The sequence below is a fragment of the Perna viridis genome, chromosome 4 (assembly GCF_037379345.1).
Source record: "Perna viridis isolate PV_CMFRI_1.1 ecotype Kerala chromosome 4, ASM3737934v1, whole genome shotgun sequence".
In the NCBI taxonomy this organism is placed as follows: Eukaryota; Metazoa; Mollusca; class Bivalvia; order Mytilida; family Mytilidae; genus Perna; species Perna viridis.
Window position 1 is genome coordinate 35,605,225 of NC_142448.1, and position 5,599 is coordinate 35,610,823.

A 5,599-nucleotide genomic window follows, 5' to 3' on the forward strand; every position below is an offset into this window, starting at 1 on the left:
AACAAGAGAAATTCTTCAAAGCTTTATTGAGTTATTGTATGATACTTGGACGACAAATGAACAGCTACTTATCGAAATACCACAATACATTTGTTATATTGCATAAAAAATGCGCTTTCTAAAAATCTAGTTTCGATTTTACACAGAATGAACTTCTAGGGAGATATGACATGGAGACTGCCTGTAAACTTATGCAAAAATATAAATTTTGTTAATATATAAAATACATATACATACATTACAACTAAACACTAAGTAAATAAATACATAAAAATTAAGCAATACAATGTTTACAATAAAATACTACTGGCATATCATAACTAACAAGCATACATCTATACTCATCTTTGGTTTATCATCAGATTACAGTTTGGATGGAGCATCTACTATTACAGAGGGAGTTTTTTTTTTAGACAGAATTACAAATGTCATGGGAAAAAGTATGCATATGTACAAAAGTGAACACAATTTATTCTGTACCATTTTGCATTGTGTTGACCACTTAGGATTGGATTAAAACCGTTCATCCAAATAAAAGAAGCAGCAAAATGCAAAAGGATAGATAGAAAATCTATCTGCCATTGATAAAAATATTTGAATGAACAATATGCAAATGACCATAAACAGAAAATCTATATATCAATGAGAAAGATGTTAAGACTAACATAGCACTTTCAAACAATTTGACCTGAATGTCGTGAATCATGCCACTGGCCAGTGTGTACATTTTAACTGGACACCAAGACAAAAATAGACTTTACCTTGTAACCACCGAATGAGTTCCCAAAAAAACCTTATAATAAACCTAAATATAGTCTGATACAAAGATTAATTTATTTCCGCATAATATAGATAAGCAAATTGTACAAAAATGTTATAAGCTCCCATAACCGTCCATGATTATTTAGACAGTCACCTAGGAGCTTGCAATATATTTCCCACATATGTAGCATACATTGTTATCTGTCTGGTCAAGACCATAATCCTGATTCAACCTCTCATGAAAATTAAGTTTTACCTTCATAACCATTTACTAACAATAAAATTTAAATTGATAACAATAAAAGCTAACAGATATAAAAAGTTAAATATCAAATTTGTTTTCTATTATTAAAACTTTAGCACCATGTGATTAAAATAACAACTGATTTAGAAAAAATACATAAATGATGACAAAATACTAAAAAGACTAAATACATCAGAAAAGAAACACATAAAAGTATATCAGGAATGAGTAGAAAAAATGACCATGAAATAATTCTCAATAATATTCAGAATATTGTTTGATTTAAATATAAAGGTAAACACAAACAAAATTAATATCACAACCATTGTCACAAACTATGTAACTATCACAAAATGCAAAAATTATTCTTAAGATATATCACATTAAAATGCTGCACATATTCCCATAGTATTACACAAATCCCTTAAGGGAACTACAATTTGATTTTTTCTCCTTTTTTAGGGGGCAGGGTTAGGATAAAATTTGAAATAAAAAGGCAGGACCCAAGTTTTATTGAAGAAAAGGCACACAGAATATAGAAAAAATAACAGGATATTTAATATTGTATTGTTAAAAAAATAAAAAGAAAATTTCTTCCTCACACTCCCATAAAAAATAAAAATGTAGCTCTCTAAACATGTCAATCAATTCAAAGTGATCTTCAAGTTAAGCTAAAATGCAAATAAAGCAAAAGAGTGAAATAAAAATAATTATTATGTCATGATTGTCACTACAAAATATATACCAGTTATTGCAATATGAAATACATGAATTCAATTCACAACACAATGTGGAGATAAAAATTGTACTTGAAAGATTTTGAGGTGTCAATCACTGATTTGATGGTGGTAAAGAGATATTTGCCACCCTCAAATCAAGATTGACAATGATATATAAGTCTTCAAAATCTCCATTCTAATGCAACAGTTGATAATTTCTGTGAAAATATTAACAATTAAAATTTTATATAACAAAGAACTTATGTATAAAATATTTGAGACAGACAATGTTAGAATTGTCATCCTAAAATATTTGTTGCTGCATTTGAATATTTTATATAAAACACTAATAAGGTAATGTTAATAAAATCTCTTGCAATAATATTACCAGATAGGCACTAAAAAGATACAGTCATGTATTCATTTATGGCAGATCTTGCTATAACAGTTAAAATGGCTTAGAATATCTTTGGATTGCATAGATATGAATACTTGAGATATGTAAAAATGTGAATACTGCCCAATGTACTTCAAAACTTAACAATTAAATGAAAACAAGATTATTAAAATAACAAATTAAGAATCCAAGATGGTGACTTGTTATCTTGTTCTCATCAGTTTTCTTAAACAAAACCATAGGTTCATGAAAATGCTTTTTTGCCCTGTTTGATCCTTATTTCCAAAATCAAACCTCATAAAAATTCCAATCTTTGATTTATAGTATGGATCAATTAAGTACAATTTCATGGAGATTCATACTTTAACACATGCTACTTTCCAGAAAACAGGAAAATGTTTTTAAATAATGTTTTGATAGGGTCATTACCCCAAAAATTAATTCCCGACAGTCTTTTGTGGTTACAAAAGCTACAAACCACCAGCACTTTTCTGGTAGTACAGCATGATACAACTGCAGATGTATAACCCATAACAATTGGAGCAAGGCAGGACACACCATACTTCTGCAATTTGATTACAATTAAATATTTGACACAGGATACAACTTTGACCAAATTTGGCTACTTAGGTCTAAACCATTCAAGTTACAACCCCAAATATCAATTCCAGCCTTTTTTTTTGGAATGGCACCTGGAGGCACAATTTAAAAAAACTAGAAAGAGCTATTAAATTACAGTCAAGTTATTGTACTGACATCATAAAATGTATGTTCCTAACAATTTCTTTCGCCCCGATCCCTAAGAGTTGAAATTATAATCACAGCTTTCCTTTTGTGGCTCGATACCTTATGAAATGATTTCAAAAAGATCCATTAATATAGAATAGTCAAGCTATTATCTAGAAATCATGAAATACCTGTTTGTGGCCAATTTTAGCTTCAAATTCTAAAGATGTTCAAGTAACAACCCCCAAATCAAATTCAATCCCGGCTTTCTTTTCGTTGTATGGCACCTTGTGGTACAATTTCAAAGAGATTCATTCCCTTAAACTTACCGGTAGTTATCATTCAGACATCAGGAAAATGCTGATTTCTGGTCTCTTTTTGGTCCCTCATTCCCTTATATTTCAAGTCTTAATCCCCAAACTCAACTCCACTTTGACCTTTCTAGTATAGTATGTGCAAAACACTTGCCTTTACCAGAGTTACACATGTATATTAAATTCTATGAAATACTTGGTTTTTATCTTGAAGTCAAAAGCTCTAAAAATAAAAAAAAAAACCTTCCCTTTCATAGGAAAGAGCCTTGTTGTAAAATTTATAATCACTGCCTAAATTCAAGTTATTGCAAAAACCATGTTTATAGATGATGCTGACAGCACCATATCATTAAATAACCACAACTATTGTTTGAGGTCATTTAAGAATAATTTAAAAAAACAAACAATCTAAAATGATATGTAACTAGAGGCTCTAGAGAGCCTGAATTACTCACCCTGAGAATTTGAAATCATGCGGTCATATCATGTGATTATTTGAAGCTTAAATTTCCTCTGTCTGCCATCTAGTTTAATCAAATGGAACCAAATTTTTATCAGATATTAAAGTTGTCCCTATCATTAGTTCTGCAAATTTTGGTCATCATTGGCTCAGTTTAAGCAAAGATATAGGAAAAAATGTTTTTCCCCATAGTTTTTTATGGCAACTCTGAGTGGCCACAGTCACCTGTGCCACACGAAATAGGAGATCGTTTGTAGAGGGCATTGAGGTCATTAACACTATAAGTTTCAAAACATTGGCACATGTGGTTTCAGAGGAGTTGATCTTTGAAAATTGGCCAATCAGAGGCTTCATTAGATGGCATCTGGGGGTCATCTTGTTTAATCAAGTAGAACTAAAATTTTATCAGATGATAAAATTGTCCTTATACTTATTTCTGTCCAGTTTGGTCGTAAACGCAAAGATGTAGGCAAAATGTGTTTCCCAATAGGGTTTCAATGGCAACTGAGTGGCCACAGTGACATGCTGAGCCACCTGGCCCAAACGAAAAAGTTAATTGCTGGTAGACAGCATTGAGGTCATTAACCCTATCAAGTTTCAAAACATTGTTTGTTTGTTTGTTTGTTGGGGTTTAACGTCCGAGCAGCAATATTTCAGCTATATTCAGACAATGAACATGAAATGGATGATAAAATGAACATGAAATGATGATGAAATGAAAAAGGGATGGGACACAAGGATAATGGGGTTGACAAATTTTGATTGCCACTGGAAATTGGGAGAGATGGGTAGGGTCGGGCAATTTAGCCTCCTGTGGCGGAGCGCAAAGGTTCCTACTATCGAATACCACAGCAGGGTTCTTTAATGTGCGAGAAACATGGCATCTTTCCCAACACGGTGCACCACCATGGTTTGCGGTCAGGTTTTCTGTATTATAGCCTTACAACCACATGTAACACACCAGGGGTACTCCATTCCACCACCTGGGGCACACATCCCAGTTGCTCTGTGGGCAGAGCGCCTAGCCCCTGGCTAGGTTTCTGAGCACTATTTAGTCACCTTTTACGACAAGCTTAGCACTGCTGCAGGCCTATTCTTTTGACTCCCGGACCTGTATGGGGTAGTTTCAAAACATTGGCACCGGTGGTTTCAGAGTAATTGAAAATTGGCCAATCAGAAGCTTAAATGGCTTCTAACGGTCATCTTATTTAATCAAGTGGAATTAAACATAAATATTTTATATAGGCTTTTGCTTACATCATTTCTGCCAAGTTTTGTAAAACGTGGTCAAGGGGTTTTTATGAAATTGAGCAAATGTGAAAAGTTTACGGGCCACAGATGAAAAGCGATGACATAAGCTCACTGGAAGCTTTGATCCAGGTGAGTTAAAAAAAGACACCTCAAAAGTACACAGTAATATTTCATCAACAATGCTGCTAAAATTTCAACATGGGAAAAACAAACACCGGTCAAACAATTAGATTTTCAGCTTCAATGTCAATAGTTTGTTGGTTATTCTTATAGGAATGAACAAGATAAAAATTAAAAAAAAAAACCTTCATAGTCCATAACAAATTGCCAACAAAACAATATAATTGGAAATATTTTAACAAAAGCCTGAAACAGGATAAACCTATATCAAAATAAATAATTCCATTTCAAAATACTTAAAAATAATCATAAGATTAACAAATAACAAGTTTTACATGGTGAACCTGAATTGTGCTCAACTACAATATATATTCAGTCTTGTTGCAATTGATGCAGGATATGGCAACATGAATTTTGAAGTTCCATGCTTATTAACATATCTTCTTTTGTTAAGATAAATCTGTGGATAGAAAAATGAACATGAATTGGTTATTAAATATACATATGTGGTCAATATAGTTTTAACAGGGAGTCTTTTTAAAGCATTTTAATATGACAATTAGATTTCAATGTGTTGTGAAATACGTTTTCATATATGTTAATTAT

The 5,599-nt window shown here is 32.1% G+C and overlaps 1 protein-coding gene across 5 annotated transcripts in view; it reads right to left on the bottom strand.

The window, feature by feature from the left end:
• Positions 1-11: 11 nt before the first annotated feature.
• The window catches only part of LOC148619895 (uncharacterized), a 42,449-nt gene continuing 36,861 nt past the window's right edge, over positions 12-5,599 (bottom strand). For all 5 annotated transcript variants that reach the window (XR_015921665.1, XR_015921664.1, XR_015921663.1 and 2 more), the window contains one exon: positions 12-5,453. The gene's annotated coding sequence lies outside the window, so the exon portion shown is untranslated. The remainder of the gene's footprint in view (positions 5,454-5,599) is intronic.